The sequence below is a fragment of the Cygnus olor genome, chromosome 11 (genome assembly GCF_009769625.2).
Source record: "Cygnus olor isolate bCygOlo1 chromosome 11, bCygOlo1.pri.v2, whole genome shotgun sequence".
NCBI lineage: Eukaryota > Metazoa > Chordata > Aves > Anseriformes > Anatidae > Cygnus > Cygnus olor.
Window position 1 is genome coordinate 6,289,631 of NC_049179.1, and position 16,797 is coordinate 6,306,427.

At 37.1% G+C, this 16,797-nt stretch overlaps 1 long non-coding RNA gene across 1 annotated transcript in view; it reads right to left on the reverse strand.

Moving 5' to 3' along the window:
• LOC121076169 overlaps positions 1-7,439 on the reverse strand; it is a 96,095-nt gene extending 88,656 nt beyond the window's left edge. Inside the window, exon 1 of the long non-coding RNA XR_005823372.1 lies at positions 6,602-7,439. This is a non-coding gene — a long non-coding RNA (uncharacterized LOC121076169). The remainder of the gene's footprint in view (positions 1-6,601) is intronic.
• Positions 7,440-16,797: the final 9,358 nt, after the last annotated feature.

Consider the following 16,797-nt stretch of genomic DNA (forward strand, 5'->3'; position numbering starts at 1 on the left):
GAATCTTTCAAGAAATTTTGAGCCTTTCAAGAAATCCATCCTAAAGGCTCATTTGCTTGATAACAGCACAACAGCCTTCACAGATGTGTTGCTCCTGACTCTGGAGCACAGAGGAGGGCTCGCTTTACCATATTCCATCCTCCAGAGCAGGCAGACTTCTGGGCAACTGCTTTCCATGTGTAGCAGGGCTGTGCTCCTGTTGCTGTTCCTGGTCTTGTCTGATTCTATTTAATATAAAGATTGCCTTAAAAAAAAAAGGGGGGGGGGGAGGGGGAGGGAATTAGACTCCTTCTCCCAAAGAACTGCCCTAGTACAGTCCTACCCTATGGACAGCCTGAAACTATGAAGGCGGCAGCAAGGAAAAACTGGCTGTGCAGTTGATAGCAGCTGAGTTGAGGCTTTCAGAAAAAGTAACTCTGGATGGAAACAGGAATTTGTGTATACATCCTTATATACGCATCAACAAGGAACTTTCAAGCCTTGAAAAGGTACACACCAGTGAGTTAAGGAGAAAGGGAAACAATGTTCAGTGAAGTAAAGAAAATTGCAGTCTCTAGGGATACGTTTTACAGACATAAAAATAACACTCAAGCTACATCTGACCGGGATCAAAGACTTCTGACAAATTGTTGACAGGAGTCTAGCAAAGAACACCAAAACAAGCACAAAAAGAGTCTGAAAATGGAGTGGAAGGACCCTGGTGAAGACGCCTCTACACAAATAAGAAATAACAAACTAACACACAAACAAAACAAAAACTTCACTCTGAACATTTTCTTTAAGCTCAGAGAACTGCTTTTTAGATACAAAAGAGCAACTGGAATGAAATGAGGTACATTTTGTCCAGTGGACGCTCCCTGGAATCACATCTGAAGCACCTATGTAGGGCAGCATAATGAAACTTCTATTTCTGCTGCTCACAAATCATCAATTTTCTGGGTAAGTCTAAAACTCCTACAGACTCACTGGCCTCCTGCTGCAGCAATTAATTCATTTTTCATACTAAGCTATTAATTAATTTTAAAAAGCCCTTGTTGTTGAGCAATGCATATACATCATTAACATCAGAGAACCCTTTTATTGCATTATTGTTTATTAAAATACAAACTCAGAAAAAGGAAATTGGAAAGAATGAAGGTTATAAAGCAAAAAACAGAGATGGCTCTGGAACGTAGGCATACTCAGTCATGGAAATTCTGTTTGAAGCCTCACTGTCTGTTTTATTATGGATTCCATAGGCAGCTTCTAATTTAGTGCAGTTGTTAACACTCCTGCTACATCAAAAATTCTCTCTGCTGAACTTTTGTAGAGGTTTTTGCGTTACACAAGCAACAGTCCTTTCCAGTTTCAGTTTCCTAATTATGGTATTGCAGTTCTCATTTATACTATAAAATGGATCAGTTAAAGAAATAGTAGTAATTTACAGCTGTTGGTAGTACTGTTTTTACTAGCTACTGCATTTACCCAGGGATACATAAAAGGTGTGGAATAGCTGGTCACTAACTAGCTTAGAAATTTTTACTAGGTGCATTGCTGTGAAACATGTATTATAGCACCTTTTCTGGCAATTCACTATGAAAAGCTTTGATCTTTTATTACTATTCAAAAAATTAATACCCATTTCTTTTAACCACATACTTTAAGAAAATCAAGATAAACAAATACGTCAATTGCCAGCTAATGAAGGGTAAAAACCTACAAGAAGGATTAACCCACTAATTGAACATTTAAAGCTTTAAATAGCAAACTAATTGACTAAGAAAAGGCTGCCATCGATTAAACATATCTGCTAATCAAGACAGGTTTGTTTTTCTTCTATATGTCTACAATAGCCTCCTTTTCTTCCAGATACATCCACAATAGTGTTTCCCTTTTCTCTAGCATATTAGCATATTGGAGATAACACACTTCATACCTTTTTCAGTAAAAGTTGTTCAGGACCCTTCTGAAACATTTGTTCTGCAGTGACATATTGTGACAAATCCAATGACAATGGGGAAACGTGGAGAATCTGACAAATACTTTACTCCTCACTTTCACTAATGAGAGTAAAACAGTAAGAGAAACATATCAAAAAATTGCAGTAAGCAATTTATATGGTCGAGACACAAGCAGTGCTTTTTCTTTCCCTACTCCCCTTTCTCTTGCTTTTGCTTAGAGCAGGCTTTTTGTTTTTCTCTTCGTTTTGCTTTATATTGTCAACCAAGAACAGAGTTCCTGAGGAGACAAACAGGGGGTAAAGAAGACAAATCTGTCTCCTTTGTGTGAGAGCTGTAGGCCAGAGTTATCAACTCCTCTGCTATTCAAGACAGATTTGCATATCCAAGGCCACCCGAGGCAGAGAAGGCATTTGGAGTCTGATTTTTCCACAAGAACACATCAGGGAGCAAAGCAAAATAAGGAAACTCCGAAAAAGATCCAAGTAACTACTAAAAAATATCACAAAAGTTTGTGGAGGGGTAAGAACTCCCATTCAAGAATTTCTTCCTTGAAAAAAGACATTTTATACAGAGTGGAATTTCCAAATATCTTTATTAAAGAAACTTCATGGACAGCAACTTGGCACAAGAACTTCAGATTAGCATCCATGCTGTTTCTGTCTATATCTTAATACAACAGTACTTCTCTGCACGCAGGAATCAAGAATGCTGGAGTAGTCAGTCTGCAAAACAGGGTGGGCTACTTTCCTGGCAGTCTTGTACCTTAACTACAGTTTAGTTATTGAAAAATGAATAAATAAATAAAATCCAAATGCACAGATGTAAAGCCACTATGAGAGGTAAAAAATACATCAACTCTACCATCAATACCTACTATTTGGAAATACTGGAGAAACATCACTGGTGGGAGATGAGATTCCAGTGCAGTCAATCCCTAACCACAATACTTGTCTTCCTGCAAATATCATACTGGAATTAACTGAACATATAATGTCAACATAGTGATTAGAGAAATTACTTGCAGAAGTGCTTTGAGGAAAATTACAAATAATACAACTATATTTAAGTTAAAGTTAACCTTTTACTGGGAGTATGTATATGATCTGCACTATGTTATCGAGGAGACGATGTATACATCAAGAACTTTCGCTTACTACTAAGGATTAGCAGCTAATTAACTGCTAATCTTTTCTCCTACAGTATAACCTACTCTCCCACCATCATCCCCCTCTTAACCTAATAGAGAGCTACTTTTGGACTTGTTCTGAAGTAGTTCGGAGTTCTGAAGGAGGGCATTAAAAATAATTACAAACAATAAAAGACAAAATAAAACAAAACCCCATGAGCCTCACAAAATTTCCCATCTGCATGGGAAAGAAGTTGGAGAAAAGCACAAGCAAATACTTGGAGATCCGTGCAAACAAAAGTTCTAAGCATTCACAGTCTGGCACACTGTTCCGATGGTTTCCTATATTCAGAGATAAAGTACTGTAACAAATATTCATGTCAACATTAGATGAGAGCTTTGCCATGTGAGACACTGGCTAGTAGTAAGTGAAGGCCACAGAACTACCATCTCTGACTTTTCCTCTGCCTGTTGCCACAAAGAGTTAAAGGCTGACAGATGAATGTGTGTGAGACAACAAGAAAGAGCAGCAGAACAACACAGAAACTTAGACCAGCTCAAGCTTTTCCTCACCTGTCTATATAATAACACATTTCTTCCCATAATAACATTTTCCATGTGGCACACCAACAATTAATACAGTACCAAAATCAGCCTGTTCTGTCTTAGAAGCTCCACACAGCTGGTGTGACTGAAGTGAGATTTCTCCCTGGGTACCCGGATTGGATTCCCCTAATCTATTTCCTGTCTTCAGGGCAGTAGTTGCTAGAAATGCAGTACATAGCTGGCAGCTCCTGCAGCTAGCTGGAAGTCAGGGTAGAAATTAAAACCTAATGAGGGCACTACTTTGCAATCCTACAATGCATTCAAGAGCAGCAAAGCTAAGACTCATATCATTATCATAACTGGTTTTTAAAACCTATGAAATAACTCCAAACTATCTTCTAGGTCAAGAGGGAACTGTCTAAGCTCTATTCTCACTGCATCCATTTCATAAGTATGATGACTTTCTAGCTTTTAAGCAGCACAGAAAACAAACTCAACAGTGAGTCTTTGACAAGACCTCTCAAGACTCAAATCAGGCTATTCTACAGAAATAAATAGAAGCAAAGAGCATATATTTGTGTTTATAACATCTGCTCCACAAATATTTAGCATTTATTTAGGATAAAGAATAGATCACAGTGCCAGACGGTAAAATTACGCACCACAGGCCACAGTCACGGAAGTACACTGTCACAAAACAGTATTTAGAGACAATTTGGCTCAGTTGTAGGTAGCACAGACCTTGCTGTGAATTAAAATAAACTAGAGTTTGTAGGTGTAATAGTTGGATGCCACTGTTTTTGTCTTCATTCACCATGGTTAACTTTCCATGCAGTTGATTATACAGCCCAGACCTTTATCAGTGGATTGCTTCCTTTCCAGGACATCATCTGTGCTGGACCTGGAGGAAAAGCTGCAGGAGAACACAGATCCTGAAAGACTACATACAGGCAATACTAGACACAGTTTGCTATGGTGTCATTCTTGCAGCTTTTCCTGACACTCCTTCAAGGAACTTATTCACCTTCCAGGACAGGGCCAATCTGCAGCAATTAAGGGAAACAGTGGCTTAGCAGCTACAAGAAAACAATGCACTGTTAAGTTTAACTCTTATGTCCAGTTATGTCACAGGGCATACCTTCATAAATACTAATTCTTCTTCTTCACAGCCACTGTAAAAATGGAAATACAACTGCTAAACAATTAAAGAACCTTTTGAAAAAGTTGCTAGAGAGCTACACTCACATATGCATTAGACAGGGTAAAGTCTTATGACAACTCTCAGGCCGGCATCACTTAATTATTTTCCCTGTGATTTCATTATGAAATAGATTTCTTTCTGTACAGCTTGTAATTGCTAGGACTGTTCAATTCTGTGATACTTTTTAAAACTACTGAGCTCCCAAACTAAGTACTACCATTCTGAATGAATGGAGGTGAAATAACTGGTCCATGTTGTTATACCATAAGGATATTTGTTCAGCTAATGTAAATGGTCTGTAGTCACACAGATTTACACCCATCCTGGATTTAGTATAATCATTTGCTTGCTAGAATATTTCCTTTCTTGTCAAGTACTCTTAAAAACATAGTCTCTCCTAGACCAGCAAGCAAGACGTTGGATAGAAGTGGCTTAAAGATGTGTTGGGGAAAATTCAGACTGGATATCAGGAAAGGGTTCTTCACTGAGAGGATGGTCAGGCACTGGAACAGGCTCCCCAGGGAAGTGGTCATGGCCCCAGGCCTGCCAGTGTTCAAGAAGCACTTGGACAACACTCTTAGAAATAAAGTTTAACTTTTAGGTTGACTTGTGTGGAGCCAGGAATTGGACTTGATCCTCAGGGGTCCCTTCCAACTCAGGACATTCTGTGATTCTATGGAAACTGACATGACAGCTGGAGGTTCTAAAGTTCAGTCAAAAACATTTTGTTTGAGAATTGGTGAAATGGTACAATTTTCACTTCCATATGCTCTTTTAGTATACAGAAAAGGAGGAACTTAATCACTGCTTAATGCAATTTGGAAATACATCTTAGAGCATTATTTTCAAGCCAATGCAAATATGAAGTCTCCCTATTCACTCCCTGATATATTTTTACTTTTTTTTAAAACAAATTTTTTGCTCAACAGCAACTGAATGTAGCACAGTGAGAGCTTGACATGAGTTTGAAGATATATGCACAAAGTCATTCAGTTGTTTTCAGTCACTCAGTTGAATATTTCAATATTCAAATATAATAACATAGCAGCAGAAAATTAACTTTTTCAAATTCATGTCTTTTCTAAGCTCAAATGGATTAGCAGCAGATTTGAGGTAATTATTTATAATTACAAGTTTCCAAGGGAAATAAGGCATAATAGACTCATTAACTGAAACACTGCATTTGTTCTGTGTTTAATTCTCATATTATTTTAACACAGTACTACATATGTTAAAAATTTTGGGGGGCCAGACACCTTTACTTACGCTGAATGGTTGTTCTCTCCATGAGTAGCCCCAACTGACTTCAAAGAACACCTACTTGGGCTCTTAATTAGACATTTCCAGCCTATGAAGGTAAAATTCCTTCCTTCTTGGACAAATTCTGTGGTGTCTACTGAACATGTGTCAGTGTGAGCTTTTCTCTGGGCAGGACCATTGAATTTGGCCTCACAGTTACTTCCTGATACTTCTCTTGACTCCTGAACAAAAGATATACCACCTAACCAAATATCTAACTAAAGAGGACATGCTAATTAAGAAAGCAAAGTTTTGAGATAGTCTTAATAAAGACCTCAGTTATATTTTTACTTTTCAACTATTTTCTGTCTGATGCTACTGCTAATCAAAGGAATAGTTTACACCCTCATTTCATTATGAAGATATAAATGTCATTGAACTCCTTATGAACTGAACACATGGAGAACTCAGTTCAGCCATTAATATACCCAACATATAAAGAACTCCACATTGCTATTAATAACTTTTCACACAAACCACAGCATTCACAGTCTAGACAATGCCAGGAACACTAAAGCAGCTTCTTCATGAACGCAAAAGATCCTCACTTTGATAGAGTTGTGTCGTTGTCCTCAGTTGGAAAATCAAGGCAAATTGATGATGCACTTGTCAAAGAAAGTAGCTGCAAAAATGAGGAACAAGCTAATTAAAAGATGAATTACTATTTATTTTATGGTCCTACGCACACTCAGGAAGTTCTGAAGCACAGAAGAGAAATTAAATAACTTCTCATTTTGTCTCTATGCTTTTAGAACTGTGCCCAGTAAGATTAGAGATAGGAGAGTGATAGGTACAGCAGGGATTTCTACCAATTAAGCTTCTACACTCTGGGTGGGTAGAGGTGTTTTTGAACCATGAGTTATTTTTGCACAGATCATGGGCTGCTGTGGCTAGCCACAAAAGGGCTGCGTTACGAGCAGTATTGCTCATATTGCTTTGCTTAGAGCTTATCATGCTTTCCTGCAAGTCCAAACTTCTAACAAGATTTCAGTGGGAGAACTGAGAGTGCTCAGTTCTACAATACTCTCCTGTCAACAGATACAGCCAAATGGTGCCATATTTCATTTCACTGCATACTTACTATTTTCTCCTCCAAGTCACCTATCATCCTAAGAAGCTACAACACTGTTTTACTACCTACAGCTAAAACACAGATTTCAGGCTACTGTTTTTTTCTTTTTGGAAATCAAAGGCACTGTTTGACTCTCTACTATGCACAAATAACAGTAATGTTTGGGATTGTCTCTATTACACGGTTTGCTTCAGGAAATACCTACTCCCTAACTACTTTTGATTCTGTAAACTAATTTTGATTCTGTATTTCATAGTATTATGAATAACCCATTTTGTAGATTGATAATTCAGCCACACTAACATGCCCACAGGTTCCAATAAAGGTTATCTTCATTTGCTAGTTCTGCAAGTCCATCAAAATACACCAAAAGTATCAATTTACATATCAACACACAGCGTGATATAAATTATACCAGTGTGGTACCTATCTTGTATATTCCAGCTCATCTGTAGATGACTAGAATGATGAAACAATCCATATGTTACATTACTTTCTTTCCTCGTATTGAGCAAAGGCTTGTGTTTGGCTCAGCAACATTCTGGCTGAAGTTTTAAGCATATTCTGAAGCTCAACCTCTTCAGCAAAAACCATAACTTCATGATAATATAAAAGCTTGGTATTATAAGCATGTCTTTAAATAATTTTTAGAATCTGGTCTTACATACAATACTAAAGCACATTGTCAGTTTTTCAGCTTACCAAAACAGGAAAGACTAATGAAAGTAAACAAAGCTACTTTGATGCAAAGCTGTGTAAAATGAGAATATTTTCTGTTGTGAGACTAACTGAAGACAGATTTCCTGAAGATCGTGAGACAGATTCAGATACTTGCCTTTATCACAAATTTCTGTTAGGAAAGCAGGTACAGAATCAGACATTTGGGAAAGAAACCCTCAGTAGATACAGGCAAACTGGCTGTAATTGTCACATTCTTATCACAAAATATCATTTCAAAACACTCCAAATAATTAATAAATAAAAGCATGATTTTTACCATTCACATACATTAGCCAGTTATAATTTCCACTCCTCAGAAACACTTTAGAACCACCGGAAAAAAAAAAAAAAAAAAGAAGAGAATTACACGGAATATGTTCAAATGTTCCATTTTTCACAAAACTGTCTAGCTGTATTTTAATCTTATTTTAATGTTCACTGAAATCTTAAAAGGTAATTCAGTTTGTTGCTCAGTCTAAGAATCATTTTGTGGTAAAAATAAGCCAAAACCCTTCTGCCATTCAGTCTTGTGTTTTTTCTATTCATTTATTTCATACAGGTTATTCAAATGTAAGCACGCTTCCCTTTGCTTTCTTAAAGCCAGTAAGAGGAACCTGCAAATCTGGTGGAATTCATGTTTGGCCTGCTGCCTGAAAAACAAAAATTACTTCAGTTGGTATCAGCACAGAGCTGTTTTACTAGGTTGATATATAAAACTAGGCTTTCCTCCAGTTAAACAACAATAATTTGTTTTAGTTTGATAGGTCCTTCTAAATAATGGTGCCATCAGTAAACATCTGGCTTCTTCCTAGCAGATTAGGCCTCCAATGAGGAAAGTGTGTTTATAATTCTAATTTGAAACAGAGCACATTAATATGCTGATTCTCATAATGTTTGCCTTAACCTGTTTGGAGAAATTATGACTACAAATATCTGGTACACAACACCTCTAAACTACCAGCTTGTATAAACAACACAAGAGCCGATACAGTCTCATACAGATGATTAGAACCACTTCAGAGGCAATCATGATTAGCGATTTGGCTTGAAGCCATATTTTACACATAAATAAAGCATCTGTTTCTGAGTTCCTGTCCCAAGCTAATAGACCCACCTCCCCTGTTACTAATAAACCCATTCAAGAGAGCCAGATGGCCTATCTGAAACAGCCCGGGTGTTTTCCTGAGCTAGGCAAACCAGAGCCATGGAACCAGAGTTGGCTCCAAATCATATTTCCTTGGGCTCTAGGAGCCCGTAAAATGACACACAAACTGGCTCCACAAAAGAAGAATACAAAAGCTGGTACCATCCATTATTTAGAATTGGTGTGAGGCCAACAGCTGCCCCTCCAGATGATCCTTTCATGTAAGGTACAATGAAGGAAGATGAAAAGTACAGTGCACTTTTGCAGGAGTTGGTGTACTGCAATGCAGGCTGTTGCCATTCCTTGCGGGATTTTTTTTTTTCTTCAGATTTTGCAAATCCCTGCCTGCAGCCAAGTAGTATTGCTCAGCTGTCTTGTCTGTATGTTGTATGTACTTGACAATTGGGCGGTTTTACATATTTAATAAAAGCGTCATATTTCATTAGTGGAACTGGGCTTAAAAAAAGATCTTGGGCTCCTCAGCAGGAACTGGAACTGTTGAGAGCCAAATAGAGCAGCACTTGTGTGGTTCAGCTGTAAGATCTCTTTCCTCTCCTGTGACCCAAGTTCTCATTTAAACAGTTCAGTCTGTAAGTAGATTAGTCAAGATGCTCCAGAAGCTAACGAGCTAGTGCTGCATACCCGTAACTGACCTAACATAAGAAGACTATTAGAGAGAAATTTCGTTTTACTTTCCTTAGAAGCAAATGGACAGGTGGTAAGTAGTGACAGGGAGAGATGGCCATTTAAGTTGCCTGCTCCATCGAACCACCTGCATAAAGAGAACTTCATTTTACCCCTTTCACCATGATTCATAGGGTGCTTTGTTCCTCTAAGCTGATGATTGAATTTCAGCAGTGTATGTCCGCATGCACAATTCGCTACAACAGGAGCAAATAAACCTCATTCTAAGAGCAGTAGCAGGTCATATCACTCCTGCAGAAGCAAGGATTTTTTTTGCAGAGAAAGTCGTTTCAGAACAGCACAGCCAAAGTGAGAATGTTTCTTGTGTGCTACTATCCCTAAGCTACAGGCCAAAACTTCTTTATTTCTGTCTCCTGGGATACCAGCAGATTTGCAAAGACATAAACCTCCTCAAATACAGCTATCTTCCCCCCACCCAGCCATTAGAGATAGAAAAATGAATCCTTGTAAGGGGAAAAAAATCAAGAAAATGTGCTGAAACAATTGAGGTCTGTCACTCCTCTTCATTAAAAGCAGGTTCCACTGTAGTTATTGAAGCTCTCTGGGATCTCTTGGGATAACTGCTGGAATAGAAATGTAAAGTACTGTTTTTCATGTATTTTCCCCATACTGTCAGTGTTGTGAGCAGGACATTCCTTGATTTTTAAAGGAAAGCCCTGAAAAACAGACACATTTCACAGCCCAGATCAAGCGTAATTCTGAATCTGTGTCACTGTTCACATTAGTGGCTGAGAACTCAGACTTTCCTTCAGAGGATAAAGGATTTAGTGAAATGTGCATAGCCAGTATTGTCCCGTTAGTCGAAGGTTTCTGCTGTTTTTTCTTGAAGAGATTATTTCAGTGCAGGTAAGCCAGAGTATAAAACTTGAATCAAAAATCTCTTTCTGCATTCCTAGAAATGTAAGAACAGATCACCATATACACATAGTGTAAGAACGACATGCATGTTCCAGGTTTTCTTACTTCATGTTTTGAATTTCAGATTGAGATTTCTTGTACAGCAAGGTTTTGCAGTGGGCGGAAAAAATAAAAAAAAAACATGTTTGTTTTACCCACTGAGGGGGATAAGTAGAGAAAGGATGCAGGGGAAAAGGGGAAAGTGACCAGAAGCAAAACTGAACCTCCTGTTTCAAGAGGAAAAGCAGGTTCATGGTTTATGAGAAGTTCATGTAATTAATAAAACAAGATTTATAGCACTCATACCGAGCGCTGTCTACACTAGGCATTTTCTTGCAGGATTTACCATATTAAGCTACCTGGAATAAGTCTTTGGGATGAATTCTACCTTCTGAGAAAGTTGCTTTAGCAGTACAATTGGAAACGAAGTCTTAATGCAACAAAAGCTGTCCTGAGCAGCTCCTTCCAAAAGTCACCAATGGAGTTACCCAAGTTCTTACAATAACTCATAGCTCCAAGTCCACCTCAGTCTGTTACTTATGAAAACAAACAAGCCAAAAACCACCCCTGTCATTTCTGGAGTGTATAAAATTCTCTGTACCTCTACTGGGCAATCACACCATGACAGATGCTGCCCTCAGTCCTCTGCCACAGTGCCCTGCTTCACCAAGGGGAATTCTCTGATGGTGCCATGCATTCTTCATTTCCTCTGAGACCAATTGTGAGAACTTATCAATTTCATCAACAGCATCTGGATTATCTAACAACAAGATGACTACAATATCAATTTCAATGTGTTTCCATTTTTCAGAGAAGCCTCCAAACATGGTATTTCCAGTCTTAATCTATATGAGTTGAATCTATTGAGCGCACTAGATATGTTGTGAAACATGGTGAGATACACGTTGTCACTCTTTTTTAATCTGAAGAGTTGAGATCTATTTGCTTATTACTTCCCACCAAATGTTAATGCAGAATTTATTTAATGCTAGTTTTTGTGTGCTGAATTAGCTCACAACACAGCTGAGTGTCCCTTGTGAGCAAGTGATCCATTTGCACATGTCAAGCATCCTAGTCTATTTAGTCCTATCCCAACTGCTTAATGTCTGAAACAGAAGCATCCGCTACATTCTTCTTGATCTAAACAGCTAATTTAATACCCTTGGACAAAAGGGGCCTAGTGTTTTGGTAAGCTCCCATGGGTCTAACTATCACAAAGAAAGGATTGTTGAATACACACATAAAAAAGGAAGAGATAGGAGACAGGCGGTCTGATCTTTATGACCCACTGATTATTCTATCAGTAAGTAGAAGCATAAATCTAGCTCCTGACCTAACAAAATACTATTTTACTTCCCTTTACTCTATATTTTATCCTTTATAGCCAATAAAACATTAAACATTACAAAAGGTTATGTTCTCACCGATATTTTCACTAAATGACAATAAATTCTAAGTTGAGCCAAGCAGAGGTTTCAGCAGCAGCTACTCTGACAGTTGTTGGACACTCTTCCTGCAATTCCCTCTGAATAGATGAGCACCACTAATATCAAGAAAGCCCATCTGGAAAATCCAACACTGAATTTGAATCAGTCTAACGATCCTCTTAACGATTTAATGGCAAATCTATACACTAATACAAAGCTGAGTTCTTTTTCAATGATCTGGTGTAGTATTTAGTGTGGAAAGTAAAATTAGCTCCTTCCCCCTCCTTTCTGAACATCCCCAAATATCAAAATCATCATCAGCCTTCTTAACTGATTTCCCTTGCCTTTCAAGGCTCTAAAGATTTGTCTGGTTTTCACTCTACAATGCTTAAGAGGGGAAAATTAAAATAATTGTTAGAAAAAAAAAAAAGACAAAAAGAGATGAAGGGACTGCAGAAGAATCAGGTAGGGAGCAGACCATATCTTCGACTCAATGCAAAACTAGGTTCTCCAGTTACATGGACTATGTGTGTGACAGTCAGGCAGAGTGGAAAATGGGTCTGAAAAATGGTATGCATTTTGTACTCCATTGCTTTGGGACAGACTGAGGGGACATGCAGTTGTTTTGAACTGGATCCTGAAACAATCATCAAGAATCACTGATCAGACTCCCAAAAGACTAAAGATAGGACAAAAGGCATTGGCAGAACAGGCATCACAGGACAGACTGGACAGTTCTCCCATCACAACACAAGACTTTCCTGAAACACTTTAATCTAAAAGGTTCACTCAGTCACCAGCTGTTCTGTTCAGCCCATAAAGCACTGAATATTGAACTGCTCATTCTCAGACGCCTGATCCCAAGTTTTCAGAGATTCACCGCTGTTCTAGTGCAATGTAAGACCTACAGCTGAGACAACTGTGAAAATACTTGCTCACCTGGGAAAATAATTTCAGATACATAAGCCATGAAAGTTTGATCAAGGCTTGAAAGGACATTTCTCAGGCAGCATTTGAGCTGAAACACAATTAATTAATGACAATTAATGGTCACCAGTGTAGAAGAACTGAACCTAGGAGCGGAAAATATCAATGAGAATAGTCCACCACTTGTAGTAGGCTTGATATGTCAAGATTTACTTTAAAATGTTGTTTTATTTTAAATGAAGAATTCATCTCTAATTTCAAAGGGAAACTAAGGCAGAGATCAGCTAAATGACTTACCCAATGTCACACAGTATATGAAGACCAACAGGGTAACACTATCAGGTAATTCTGTCCCAAACACGGTATCTTTTTTTCTTCTAACATCAAATCCAAACTGCTGCCAAACTAATTAAACTGAGAACTGCATACTTTGGTAAGACCGTTTTAAAATGTGCAGTCATGAATACACTAGGAAAATGGAGAAAATGTTAGCTAGCATCTTAATTTTGTTTGGGAGGAGAAGAGGACAGCTATACTTACAAAACACATTAACTACTGGATTAATCCTGAATCAAGAGCATTTTCACGGCCAATTCATGTCTATTGTGATTGGTGAGGTGTGATATGAAGCTTTCAGTTATAATTTTTTCTAAAACAAAGAGACTTTTTAGCGGCATAGAAATATGGAATTACACAGTTTAAACTAACTGACGAAGAATGTCTGGGATCAAACAGCATGTCTGCAAGCCCAATTTCTGCCCTATTTTAGAGATACTCTGAAGAAGGTCAGTGGAGCACTGTCCTGGCTGAAGGGCTCACAAAACTTCAAAACCTGGTAAATACCTGACTAAGGGGCAAGCATACTGTAATAAAGTCAGATATTGAGAGGAACGTAGACACCTGGAAATGACAAGTCTAGATCTTCAAAGACATTGGAGTGCCTAATACTCTGCATTCCAGACTGAAGATAGAGACCTGCATTTACAGATGACTCAAGGCGAGCATTCCACTCGCTTGGACAGCTCAGGCAGGTTCTTACAGCTTAACAGACATATCACTCCAGGAATTCCAGTAGTACTCTCCCAACTCAGGGGTTTTACTTGTTTGATAAATTACACACAACATTCCCATCTTTCCTTTCTAATATTTAATCAGAGCAAATTGTTCTATGTGAATTCTCTCTTATTTAACCAACTTCCTTTTAAAATGAATTTCTTACGTGCAGAATCAAGGCATCTCTGCAGCTTATTCATCTAATGTCAAGTTGTTTTCCAAGCCATGACCTACACGAATCTAAAATACATATAACACATATAATAAAAAGAGAGAGAAGTACATTGCATCTTCGTATGTTCTGTGCTGCTGTGAGCTCTCAAATCATGTACATTGGCAGTCTCTGAATATTTTGTCAGTATATCAGTTAGTTTACTAAAGGTCATTATTTTGAGCCTTTTGGCTCCCACCCAGTTCCAACAACTTATTTTAAAACACTGCATTATTATGGATGCAGCTTCTGAAACAACTGCATTTCTCATTTTTCTTCACAATCCAGTATTTCCAGGATATACAGCAATATATCTTTTATATAGCAGTAAAGGGTGGAAAGCAGAAATAACTGAAAAAGCCATATCACACCTTATCAGTATTTTTTTTTTTAATCTTATTCCTTATTCTACGTGACACACAAGACATTACACCTCATTATCCGTGCCAGTTTTGAACTGACAGGTCAACCCTATTCTCTCAAAGTAAAATAAATTAGCTCAAGAAAGAAAAGGAACAGAAAAAGGAGGAAAATTGTCCCATCTACCCCCATCAAAAAATGTAGCATGAGACCTGAATGCAATCAAAAAAAAAAAAAAGCAGTTGCTTTAGTGAGATTTTTTTTGAAATAAAAAAATTGCAAAAGAACAGAAAAAAATCTTCCTGTAATCCATCATTTGCAATAATATTATGACTTAGTCATAGTTCAAAACTACTATAAACTGTTTTCTGCTCTCTTGCAAGAAAAAACCTTGTTGCAATGAGAACGAAAATTCGGAACTAATAGTCCACAGCAAAACCTAAAACATACCTAAAAAGCTCCTAACATCATTTATGGAAATGGGGAGGAAAAAAGAAATTGGAAAGAATTTAGATCCCCTATTATTAGCGTATTTATTGTAAAATGCCAACTGTTGCTTTACTGACCTATTTAAGTACATCATTATTAAATTTATTTGCAGTAACTTCATTGCAGTACTGCCTCATAAACAAAACTGAATTAACTATACCATTGTAGAAAGCCTACAAGTACATAAAGTAACTCATTTAATGTTTTTATGATAAAATCTTTAAAAAAAATACATTTTTTCCAATATAATGACTCTTCTTTAGTGCTTAATAAATTTCAAAGGTTCTAGAAAGAGATTTTTTGTTTGTTTGTTTGTTTGTTTGTTTTTGCATTTACTTTAAAATCAAATAGTAATACAGCAACTTTAAGTTAGCCTTTCTTTTTCAGGGAACAAATTTTCAAAAACATTTCACAAATTCAATCTTTTGTAAAATGTTGGATCAAATAATTCATCCTGATTTCTTCACTTCAGTGATAAAATAGATTTACAACTATTCTTTCAATAATAATAATAAAAGCAGATTTTTGTGCAACAGATAAGTTCTGTGTAACTTTAGAAATAGCCCCCACAAGCCTTAAAGCTTATTTTCACCTTACAAGTAAATCACTACCCGAAAATACACAGGTATAAAACCGACTGCTAAGGACTCCTAACACAAGGCAGTAGAAGAATGGGCAAATTATTTAATAGCTATTACATCATGAATTCATAAGCAATATACTGTGTTCTACAGTTAACACACCTGTATATATTCCTTCCAATCAGCCTTCTTAATTAGCAAAATATTATTTTCTATTAATCACTAAACAGGTCCTTAGATAAGCCACGGTAAAAAAGATCAATGAGTATTTTCTTCATTAATACACTAAAAACGTATAGGCTGAACTTAAACAAAGCCCCTTCATATAATTGGAATAATTCTTGCTGTATTAAAAATTTAAAAACATTTCCTGAGTGTGGAAACAACAGTCTGAGTGAGAAGGAAAGGAACATTAACATACTCAAATAATTGGAAATATCTCCTTTAGAAAAGCTATGTTAATGGCACACATTTTATTATCAGATAAGACGGTGAAAATGCAAAGATTGTGCAACTGATAGCAGCTAAATTCTAAAGTGCTAGTATGAATATAGCAAGAGATATGGCAATGTATTTAATTTTATATGGAGAAAATGAGAATGAGTACCTGTTTTAAATCAGAAAGCAGCAGATTATTTCAAAATCAAAACACTTCCTGCTAATGGGGAGAAAATTGCTTTACTGTTACTGTCATTATTAATCCACTCTTTGGAAGGTTATTTACAAAAAACATTCCAGTTCTGAAAATTCGTAATATGATTAGCATATCGAAAATCATTTGGGTTTCCTGTGCCCTAAAGAGAGCAATTATAAAATCTAGGTAATTATTTCAAAGAACATAGTCAATTTCTAGATACAGAAAAAATACTGGAAGATGAAACTGAATTTTTGACATGACGGTTTAGAGTCAAGGAATGTAAATGTTTGGAGAAAGCAGAGTTCATAATATATCAAGATGTATTAGGATTTTTGTTTTGCTTTAAAGGCAGGAATACTTGAAGCTTTCTCTGAGCTCCCTCTCGTGAGCAGTTGCTGACAATACACCAAAAGCATCACCTACAGTGGGACCCGAATGACATACGAGCTGTAATTTCATATT